This window comes from Euprymna scolopes, chromosome 46, assembly GCF_053919585.1.
Source record: "Euprymna scolopes isolate OS-2025 chromosome 46, ASM5391958v1, whole genome shotgun sequence".
In the NCBI taxonomy this organism is placed as follows: Eukaryota; Metazoa; Mollusca; class Cephalopoda; order Sepiida; family Sepiolidae; genus Euprymna; species Euprymna scolopes.
In genome coordinates, this window is record NC_136527.1 from 58,204,995 (window position 1) to 58,217,442 (window position 12,448).

The 12,448-nt window shown below is 35.3% G+C and overlaps 1 long non-coding RNA gene across 1 annotated transcript in view; it reads right to left on the reverse strand.

Moving 5' to 3' along the window:
- Positions 1-612: 612 nt before the first annotated feature.
- The window catches only part of LOC145270969 (uncharacterized), a 12,694-nt gene continuing 858 nt past the window's right edge, over positions 613-12,448 (reverse strand). Inside the window, exon 2 of the long non-coding RNA XR_013865636.1 lies at positions 613-4,138. This is a non-coding gene — a long non-coding RNA (uncharacterized LOC145270969). The remainder of the gene's footprint in view (positions 4,139-12,448) is intronic.

Consider the following 12,448-nt stretch of genomic DNA (forward strand, 5'->3'; position numbering starts at 1 on the left):
TGTATCATTTTGTATCATTTGCAAGAATGTATCATTTTGTATCATTTGCAAGAATGTATCATTTTGTATCATTTGCAAGAATGTATCATTTTGTATCATTTGCAAGAATGTATCATTTTGTATCATTTGCAAGAATGTGTCATTTTGTATCATTTGCAAGAATGTGTCATTTTGTATCATTTGCAAGAATGTGTCATTTTGTACCATTTGCAAGAATGTATCATTTTGTATCATTTGCAAGAATGTATCATTTTGTATCATTTGCAAGAATGTATCATTTTGTATCATTTGCAAGAATGTATCATTTTGTATCATTTGCAAGAATGTGTCATTTTGTATCATTTGCAAGAATGTGTCATTTTGTATCATTTGCAAGAATGTATCATTTTGTATCATTTGCAAGAATGTATCATTTGCAAGAATGTGTCATTTTGTATCATTTGCAAGAATGTGTCATTTTGTATAATTTGCAAGAATGTATCATTTTGTATCATTTGCAAGAATGTATCATTTTGTATCATTTGCAACAATGTATCATTTTGTATCATTTGCAAGAATGTATCATTTTGTTAAGAATGAAAAAAAATCATGGAAATAATATATTTTACAAGCATATCCGTTTTTTCCAATTTATTTGATTTTAATAGAGATGGAACATCCTGTAAAATCCCTGGCTAGTTCAGATATGCCAAGTACTTGATTTTTTGAGAAAACTATATAAGTGGAATTGTTTGTATCTTTCTTGCACTTTGTTCACTAGGTATATTCGCATGTTAGTTTTCAAATACTTTATTATGAGTCCAGTTGATATAATATTGGAATGATTGAGATCTTCATGAAAGCATAATTTCTTTTATTCTTTGTTTCATTTTCATTCAGTCAAAGTTCTCATGAATTTTTCTTTTTGATAGTTTGGTTTTTCTAAATTCCAGGACAATAATTCATATAGCGTGGTTGAGTATCTGGTTCAGGTTACCATTCCTTGTAAAAACAAGTGTGGTTTTTTCATATACTATTTGATGTTGAATATTTAGTCATGATTTAATTGTACCTATTTACTATGCCTCCCCATGGGACAGAGTTAGACACCAAGGTCGTTTTTTAACGTGGAGAAAAGGTACAAAAATAAAAATTGTCTCAGTCGTGAAGGATTTCTCCTCCACCGAAAGAGAACAAGAAAATGAAGTGCAGCATCTGAAGAACAGATACTACACTTTGATCTTGACCAAAAAGCCAAGAGGATTTTTTAATTGTAGCAAAAATGTCGAAACATGCTATTACTATTACTAAAACAATTCGATATTGAATATTTAGTCGTGATTTTATTGTATGAAAAAATGTCAAAACATGCTATTACTATTACTAAAACTATTTGATATCGTATATTTAGTCATGATTTAATTGTAGAAAAAATGTCAAAACATGCTATTACTATTACTAAAAATATTTGATGTTGAATATTTAGTAATGATTTTATTGTAGAAAAAATGTCAAAACATGCTATTACTATTACTAAAACAATTTGATGTTTAATATCTACTAATGATTTTATTGTAGGAAAATGTCAAAACATGCAATTACTATTACAAAAAGTATTTCAAGTTGAATATTTAGTCATGATTTAATTGTAGGATAAATGTCAAAACATGCTAGATTGTTCTGGAGAAATTTCGGAACTCGAGGATAAAATCTAGCAGGCATTCGTGTCCAAGTTTTCTAACTTCCACTGTGTACTCTCATGTCTTTTTAAATGTCATTTATCCGAAAATGATTTACTGTATATTTTTCACATGAATATGGTTTTGCTTCATTGCATATTCACATATGATATTTAAGTGTTCCTTGGCACTTATAATAACTGGTATGATTTACATCTCCCTGAGATTCCAGTTTCTTGTTTATCATATATGAGACCTTTATATTTGGTCCGTTTCTCCCTTTCAGCTCTGTTCAAACCTCCATCATTAGGGACAATCACTTCAACCAGGTTTGACATTTGAGCATTTTCTAGGTAGATTACATGCTTCTTTTTGTTTTATTTTACTTCAGTCGAAGTTCTCAGAAATCAAGTGACCCACAACCTGGGGCTAACACTTGAACCCTATATGAGATACATATATATTCGAATGTTCCATTAAACTTCTTTATCTCTCAAACACTGAATTATTAACGTAATTGAGAACATAGTTTTCCACTCCCCAATTAACCATTTACATATATATGGTATTATATCTTTTGTTTCGGTCTCTTGGTCTTACTGCATTCCAGGACAAGAGTTTATCAAATCTAGTAGAGTATCCAGCTTCGTGCTATTACTTGAGGTAACATCACTTGGAGAAGGTGCACCATTCCTTGTAAAAGCTAATGCGACTTAGCCATAGTGAGAAGATTTTATTTAGGCAGCGAATACGAAATGTGATTTTGAATATTTGGTCAGGGTTTACTTCTATAGAAAAGTATCCTCATGCCAGGTTGTTCTGTACAGAGAGGTCCTTTATCCGAAAATGACTTACTACATATTTCACATTAACATAGTTTTTCTCCACTGTGTATTCGCATATAAGATTTTAAACTGGCATGATTGATATCTCCCTAAGATTCCAGTTTCTTATCATACATGGGACCTTGATATTTGGTCTGTTTCCCCCTTTCAGCTCTGTTCAGACCTCCAGCATAAGGAACACTCATTTCAACTAGGTTTGACAGCAGCATTTTCTACGAAAGTGGTTGTAGGGATTATACGCTTAAAGTGTGTACTCTCATGTCTTTTTAAATGTCCTTTTTCCGAAAATGACTTACAGCATATTTCACATGAATATGGTTTTTCTCCACTGTGTATTCGCATATGTCTTTTTAAGTGTTCCTTTTGTGTAAATGAAGCCAAACACATTTGACAAGAATACGGTTTCTCTCCAGTGTGAATTCTTATATGATTTTGCAAAGTCTTGCTCTGTGAAAAAGACTTCTGACACACTTCACAAGGAAAAGGTTTTTCCCCAGTGTGTATTCGAATATGTGTTTTTAAGGAACTACTTTCTGAAAATGATTTATCACATACTTCACAAATGTATGGATTCTCTCCAGTATGCATTCTTAAATGTCTCTTCAACTCTGATTTTCTCATAAAAGAATCGCCACACATTTCACAAGAATATGGCTTCTCTCCAGTGTGTTTTCTCATATGCGTTGTCAAGACTTGTTTCTGTGTAAACGATTTGTCACATACTTCACAAGAGTATGGCTTCCATCCATTGTGTGTTTGTGTATGACGTTTTAAATTGTATATTGTTGAAAATAATCGATTACATATTTCACAAGAAAATTGCTTTTCTCCAGTGCTTGTTTGAATATGTTGATTTAACTGACTACTATCCAAAACAAAATTATCGCACATTTCACAAGAATATCGTTTCTTTCTAGTGTGTGTTCGCAAATGTCATTTCCAAGCTGATATTATTGTACAAGAATGACACTTTATCAAAAATATGGTTTCCCTGCAGTGTGTTAGGCTATGATTTTTTTTTTAATTCTTTATTCGAGGATACGATTCACAACATATTTTACAAGCATATACTTTTACTTCCATGTGTCAATCATCTTCTTGCAAAAATGGTGTTCCATATATTTTACAAAAATCTCCATCTCAATGTGTAACTCTTATGATGCTTCAAATTTAATGTGGTTTCTTTCTTTTGAAAATTTCAATGAGAATTCATATATTATTTCAAGTATAATTTTTCAAAAGATTATCTACTTAAAATATGCAAACTATATTTCCATAAGTAAAATCTACGTTTAATAAGAAAAACAATGGCTTTAATAAGTATAGTCAAATCTGATTCTTATACAAGAATCACACTTATATATATATATGGTATATCAAGACGGGTGAATATGACTTTTGTATTTCTTATCAACGTGTATATGCATTCTCACTTTGTTTTTGTATTCATGAACTTTTTACAGATAAGGATTTATTTTAATGCATGTCTTTAAGAACAGTTTCAAATTAAATTATTTCCATTTTTCCAACCACAGATTTCAACTGTTGATGTTGTCTATTTTCCTACTCTTTCAGTTAGAAATCAACATGAATCAAAATATTCCAAACAAATTCTTCAACTGCCAACCGAATTATCTGTAAATAGAATTAAAGAAAAACATTAAGACATGGAGTTTAAAAATATTAAGACTATCTAAATTCTCAATATGCATGAATTTTTCAACTTTAATTTTTCCTCAGAATAATAATCCATTTCTATTTTAAACCTATTTTACTCAATACTATGAAATAATTCAGATATATACAGATTAATCAGGCTGACTAGAAAGTTCTTGCGGTTTTTAACTTTTAAATTTAGATGAAAATATCTTGGCATAAACAAATATTTATTGATCGAAATAAGCACCATCAGAATCGAACCCCATTTGCCAATGTAAAACAAGTGCATTTATGCCAATAACATAAAAATCTTGTGTTCTCGTTGCGATGAAGTCACTGAAGGCGAGTTTGATATCATTTACGTTTTTTAAGCAAAAAGTTGTTGAGATGCTTGAAAAAGTGTTAGTCTCTGGACATTATGGCGAATGTTCAACTTCTGCAAAGTTGGTTTAGCAACATGCAGGCGGGAATTGTTGTACAAGAGAATTGGGCGTTTTCTTTTGATTTTATCAAAGTTTCTGATGCATTTCATCTATTTGTGGACAGTATCTATCTGCCATGATCGTTTCGCTTGCATTTAAAACACTGAAGGTCGCAAACCCCTAAACATTCAGCATGCTATTCTTTTGATTAAACTCTGGCTTTCAGAAGAGTTGTGTAGCTTCGTTCACTGATCTGGACTTCATCATCGATTGTTGTAAAGAACACACATTTCATTGCAAACCACAACCAGGTCAAGAAACAGGTCATTCTTGTTACGTAAAAGATGACATTCATAATGGTGTTTCTTTTGATTTTATTCAATTTGAAAGAAAGCAATTTATCAAGGTTTTTTGTCTTTCCAATTTTTCCAAGCTATTGGAAATCGTTGTATACGTTATGTAGAATTCAGAAACAAGTTCTTGAATAGTTGTGCATGTATTGGCTTCGACTAAGGCTCTTAATTGATCGGTGTTAAAATCCAATGGCCGACCACAAAGCTTCTCATCTTTAAGACGCTTGAACCATCTTTGTACTGTGCATTCCATGGTGGTTCTTGTACCAAACATTTCATTGATATCGTGAGCAACTTTCAGCAACTTTTTAGCTTGAATTAAAATAAGAAAATTGTGCTAATTTTTTTTTTTTTTTTTTTTTTTTTTACACGGTGATCACCACTTATCAAGGCCTGGAAGCCACTCAGGGATAAGGGTTATTGCAAGTACATCACGTTAGTGAGTAGATTTTATGAAGTGTTTAATTAGGGGGGCGGTTCATTAGGAATTTGTTAACATTAGACTTGAAGACATCCAAGTTGTAGTCCGGAGGGAAGCAGGCAGACGGAACAGAGTTCCACAGGCGTGCAGTTCTAAGAAAGAAGCTTTGCTCATGAAATCCGCGTTTTGATTTAGGCACAGATATAGAGTGGGGGAAATTTTTCACAGTGGATTCAGCTAGACGGGTGATTTTCGTGAAAGTTTGGCAAGGGGGGACCAGGGATTGGAGTTCAGACGAGCACCTGCCATGAAAATAACGATAAAACAAGGATAGGCTCGCAACGTCTCTTCTGTGGGAGAGGGGTTGCAGGGTAGAGAAAAGGGCATCCCCCACTAAACCACGAAGTCTATTTTGTACTCTGTCAATTTGCTTTTATTCTATCGTTAATTCAACATTCTAAAAAGACGACATAATTGTTTTGACACGATTCTAATTTAAACTATTAGATAAAGCGAAAAACACTCTTAAAATGATTTGCAAAGTAAAGTGAATGAATAACGTCAACTTCTTTGAAAATATATAATTTGAAATCAAAATTAAAAATGCCGCAAGAACTTTCTTCTCAACCTAATATATATATATATATATATATACTAGCTGTACCCTGCCATGCGTTGCTGTGGCATAAATGGTGTAAATTGACAAAAAAAATGCATGATAGCAAATGCCAGTCTAATTGGGAATTGCAATCTCTTAAATTGAATTGGCATGTCTGTAGGAATCATAGGAATGCGTGGAATCAGGACATCCTCACCTTTGAAAGGCCCCGTTAAAATTGTGGCTTCTATTAGGTTAGTCATTAATTTTTTTACAGAAAGATGTGTGCCATTACAAAGTTTGGGCTGATTAATATTTCGCAACAAAATGATTGGCACACCAGTTTTCAATTGCAGTACATGAGGTAGCATCCCAGGCAAATCTAGCGAATTCAAAAATTCTGTTGGATAGTTGACTGCTTTGTCTTCTTCAAGAACCGTGTGACTAACTCACCAGGAATGTTCAACTGAATAGTACTGTTGAGTTCATGAATATCTTTGTTCTTGCGTGCAAGAATGGCTCGTTCACTCAGCCAACTGGGATCCTTATAGTTAAATTGGGTGTCTGCAAAAACCTTTTTAATCAAGTCGTCTTTTGTTGTCACTTTATTACAGAAGTTTTGTGGCAATGCAGATTAGCCGGCAGTTTTTCATTCCAAATTTGCAGTAATTGATTTGAAAATAACTCTGCTGAGTGATCGTTTTGCTGCTGGACACGCACATTTCTAGTCAAATGGAATGTTCTCACATGTTGCAAAAAAAGTGGAATATTTTAGGCAAGCATTTATTTCATCTGCTGGTGTTGATCGAGGAATTATAGGTAGTGTTTGCCTGAAACCTCCAGATAGCAATAATACTGCATTCCCAACGACTCGGCCATTACCACACAAGTTTTGCAATGATCGATCCAGAGTCTCTACGCCGACCTAAGTGTGATCTATGGTGGGGCATTTTAAACGGAATAACTGTAACGCCACCGGTACTTACCAAGAACGACTTTTGATCCAAAGTACAGCCTAATGGAAAACGGGTTGTCCTAAGCAGTAAATGGACAAATTGCTAATGTAAGAATCGAACAAAAGAAAGAATTCTATGGTTTTTTGTTTGTGGTAAATAGGAAAAGTGACATAACAATAATCCACGTAAATTTACTGTTTATGTAAAAAATAAGGAAAAAATTGCTTTATGGAGTTTTTTTGTTAAAAAAAACGGTTGTAAAAAAAAAGAGAAAAGCAAAAAAAAAAACAATAGCGAAATGAAATAGTATACACAATTATACACCGCAAATGCAAAATGTAATATAGAAAGAAAACACAGGATGAAAAAAAAGTAAGGCAAGTAACGTTGTCGAAAAGAAGTTTGTTTAATATGATCAAAATAGAGAAGTTTGTTTAATTTGATCAAAATAGAGAAGTTTGTTTAATTTGATCAAAATAGAGAAGTTTGTTTAATTTGATCAAAATAGAGAAATTTGTTTAATATGATCAAAATAAAGAAGTTTGTTTAATATGATCAAAATAGAGAAGTTTGTTTAATATGATCAAAATAAAGAAATTTGTTTAATATGATCAAAATAGAGAAGTTTGTTTAATTTGATCAAAATAAAGAAGTTTGTTTAATATGATCAAAATAAAGAAGTTTGTTTAATATGATCAAAATAAAGAAGTTTGTTTAATATGATCAAAATAAAGAAGTTTGTTTAATATGATCAAAATAAAGAAGTTTGTTTAATATGATCAAAATAAAGAAGTTTGTTTAATTTGATCAAAATAAAGAAGTTTGTTTAATTTGATCAAAATAAAGAAGTTTGTTTAATTTGATCAAAATAAAGAAGTTTGTTTAATTTGATCAAAATAGAGAAGTTTGTTTAATATGATCAAAATAGAGAAGTTTGTTTAATTTGATCAAAATAGAGAAGTTTGTTTAATTTGATCAAAATAGAGAAGTTTGTTTAATATGATCAAAATAGAGAAGTTTGTTTAATTTGATCAAAATAAAGAAGTTAGTTTAATATGATCAAAATAAAGAAGTTTGTTTAATATGATCAAAATAAAGAAATGTGTTTAATATGATCAAAATAAAGAAGTTTGTTTAATTTGATCAAAATAAAGAAGTTTGTTTAATATGATCAAAATAAAGAAGTTTGTTTAATATGATCAAAATAAAGAAGTTTGTATAATATGATCAAAATAAAGAAGTTTGTTTAATATGATCAAAATAAAGAAGTTTGTTTAATATGATTAAAATAGAAAGGAGGAAAAAACAAATAAAAAAACTGGAAAAGTAAACGACACCACTAAGTGTAAAAATTAATATATAAAGGATAAGACAGGCTGCATAAAAAAGAAGCAATTAATACAATGGTTTATATATAAATGTAACGTGAACAAACAGTAATGCAAGTGAATTTACTGTTTATGTCAAAAATAAGGAAGCATGTAAAAAAAAAAACATTAAATTACGGCGTTTTTTTGTTAGCAAGTGAAAAAGCCGGTCGTATATAAATGAGAAAAAAAAATATATCGAAATGAAATAGCAAACCGTGAGATAAGGTAATTATACACGTTAAATATTATACTAGACCCAAGCTCACATGAATAAATAGTTAAATATTATACCAGACCCAAGCTCACATGAATAAAAAAAAAATAAATAAAATAAAAGGAAAAAATAAAAAATATATATATACAAAAGAGAAAGCCTCAAACCACATTATCTCCTCCTAACAAGCCTCCTTACAATCATAGTTCATTACACTGCATGAGCTCTACTCAACCCCTTTATCCAGTAACAATGAAATAACAATGTCCCTAATCCACTTTGAGGAGTGTAACTATTTAGCAGATATAACCTCTACAAACTAACCCAATAACATTAACTAACCACGCGGGGTCGCAGAAATACCTGGATTAGAACCCAGGCGCGGAGCAAACCCTCTCAGTGGTGACGGACCCAGTAGATCTTTCCAGATCATCTGTCTAGGAGAAGGAAAACTCTGAAACTAAACCAAAGAGGAGGGAGGCCTCTTCAGTCTTGGATGACAACCTTCCTAGAGCTGGTGACTCAATCAAATTACCGGGTTGCAAACCTAAAATGCTTAAGGAGTAGATAGGTCCTGCCTATCGCCCGGCTTCCATACTCCTTCTTTGCCTATTAGTCAGGCGCAGAGATACTATCACAGTGATTCGACAGAAACACCCAGTGGTAGATCTTGTTTCTTGTCTAGGGCAATGAACGCCGTTTCCCCACTCCCGACACACCCCACCCCTAAACCTGGGCACTTGAGAATGCTTGAGTACCACATATGCCTGAGCAATTAGATTGGGTTGACCTTCCTCTGATGGGTTGAGGGTACCGGATTGACAGTTACTGGCTGCTGTTTCTGACTGGTAGTACAGGATCCCTAACTCTTTGGTAGCGCTTAGAGCAGCTGCTCCATCAACAGTTGAATAATATCGGGTTGTTTGTAGTGCCATGGCGCGCATGGAAAGGGACCCTGCACTCATCCCCGGTGGGCTTTCCTGAGGCCACAGTCCTAGTTGATGGAGGGTCAGCTGATGGTCTACTTGTGATGCATGTGTGATATTCTGCATAACCTCCTGTTCGGCTTCCCCTAACCCAACTGAAACTCGTTAAAAAACATGATGACAGTACAATCTAAAAATAAGCTTAAACCAGGCTTAGGGTCAAACAAATCCAACTTGCCTCCTCCCTTGAGGCTTGCATTCACAAATATCCGTGGGCTTAGAACTAATTTAGCTGATGTCGAAGCATTTCTCCTAACAAATACCCCGGATATCTTAGCACTAAGTGAGACTAACCTACACTCCTCCATCCCCTCTAACTACTTTAACATGCCTGGATATCTCCCACTCTGCCGTAAGGACTCTGACAGACATATGCACGGACTTGGAGTTTACATTCGTAATACCCTTCCCTTGACTAGAGAAACAAACCTAGAAACGGATGATCAAGCCTTTATGTGCTTTAAACTAATCATGCAACACAACATTAGCTACTTTTACTTTCTCTACCACTCTCCCTCGACCCAAGACTGCACCATAATAAACAAAGTATCTGACAGCATAGACACAGCACTCTCCTTCGACACTAGCGCCCAAGTACATGTATTTGGCGACTTTAATGTCCATCACAAAAACTGGCTTGGATTCTCTACTTACACAGATGCAGCAGGCAGCGCAACTCATAGCTTCTCTGTATCTCACTCCCTATTGCAAATTGTTACTTTTCCAACCCGCTTCCCTGATCAGGAAGAACAACACGCATCACTATTAGATCTGTTTTTGACCACAGTTCCTGATGATTGTGTAACGAAAGCCGACAGCCCACTTGGGAACGCTGATCATGCGGTGATAATGGTTGAAATCGACCTAAACTCTAGACCCAAAACTGAAGAGCTAGTGCTCAAAACAACGAGATATTATAAAAAGGCTGACTGGGAAGCTATCAGAGATCTTATCAGAGACGCCCCATGGGGAAATATTTTTTCTCTTCCTGCTGAACAGTGTGCAACCGAGACCACTGAATGGTTCAAAACTGCAATCGAAGCGCATGTTCCCATGCGGAAATTCTATAGCAAACCCCACTCTCCCCAATGGTTTACTTCGACTTGCGCAACTGCCATTGCTCAAAGGCAGCATGCATTCCACAGGTTTAACCGACATAAGTCCAGTTCAAACAGACAGAAGTACATAGAAGCTAGAAGTAACGCTAAGAAAGAAATAGCGACAACTAAGAGGGAATTTACGGAAACCACTAAAAAACGCATCGAAGCACAAAAACTAGGAACTCGTGACTTCTGGAAAATCTACAACAGTGTAGTAAATAATGGGCAATCAACAATTCCCCCACAAACTAACAATCACGAGGTTCTTTGCTCAGCAACCGAGAAGGCTAACATGCTTGCCAGTCGATTTGCCTCAAACTCCACACTGGACCCTCTAAACCACCCCCTACCTCAATTTCCTATGCGGACAGACGCCACGCTAGACGATCTGAAAATCACCCCTGCTCAGGTGCATGCTATCATAAAAAACCTTGACACTTCCAAAGCATGTGGACCCGACCTCATCCCAGCTGTGCTATTAAAAAAGTGCTCAGCCGAAGTAGCTCCAGTTCTCTCCAAACTCTACAAAAAATGCCTTAATGAATCTTGTTTTCTGAGCTGTTGGAAAACTGCTTCTGTGGTACCAGTATTCAAGAATTCTGGCGAAAGAACTGACCCATTAAATTATCGCCCTATTAGCCTCCTCCCACTTTTTGCCAAAATATTTGAGACCTTAATTAACCATGCTCTAGTCCAGAACCTTACAGATGCTAAACTTCTGACCGACCATCAATATGGATTTAGACAAGCCCGTTCCATGGCAGACATCCTCACTGTAATCTCTGAACGCATATACCATTCACTGGACAAAGCGGGAGAGGGCAGAGCAGTAGCTCTAGATATATCTAAGGCTTTTGACAGGGTATGGCATGAGGGTCTCCTCAGGAAGATTAGATCTTACGGTATCACTGGTAGAATACTTAACATAATTAAATCCTTCTTAGATAAGAGAAAAATCCAGGTTGTCCTCGACGGTCGTACATCTAAACAATATGATATAAATGCGGGAGTGCCCCAGGGATCTATCCTTGGACCTCTGCTGTTCCTGATATTCATAAATGACCTCCCCGACAAAATTGCCTCTGAGATGGGTATATATGCTGATGACACCACACTCTATAGCAGGCACGACAGGAAAACAAATGAACATATATCTAAAGTAATGGCAGAAACACTAGAGGATGACCTCCAATCAGTGGTGGAATGGGGACAAAAATGGATGGTAACGTTCAATGCCACCAAGACAAAACTGGTTTCATTCAATAATTACAAGAAACCTTCTCTACCACCTATAGCAATGGCCAACGACTCTTTATCTGAGAGTACGTCTCTCAAGCTCCTTGGCCTAACGTTCACAGGAAACATGAGTTGGAACAATTACATCGAGGCCATTGCCAGGGCCGCTGCAAGGAAGGTGGGCTCTCTCTACCGTGCTCGAAAACTTCTAACACCCGAAAGTATCCTGTACTTCTATAAGGCCACTATTCGCCCATGTATGGAGTATTGCTGTCATATTTGGGCCGGTGCATCGGCTACTAGTCTATCGCTCCTTGACAGGGTTCAAAAGAGAGTCGCAAATCTGATAGGCCCTAAACTGGCATCTAAACTTCAGCCTCTGTCCCATCGTCGAAACGTTGCATCCCTCTGCCTGTTCTACAAGTATTATAATGGTGAATGCTCTGAAGAACTGCAAGCACTTGTGCCCCCACGACGTGAACACCCTCGACAGACCCGACAAGCTGCAAAATCCCACCCCCACACTGTAGAGATCCCTAGATGTAAAAGATCTTTCTACTCCAGTAGTTTCTTCCCCAGAACAGCTAGACTTTGGAATTCCATTCCAGGTCACTGCTTCCCCAACTGTAC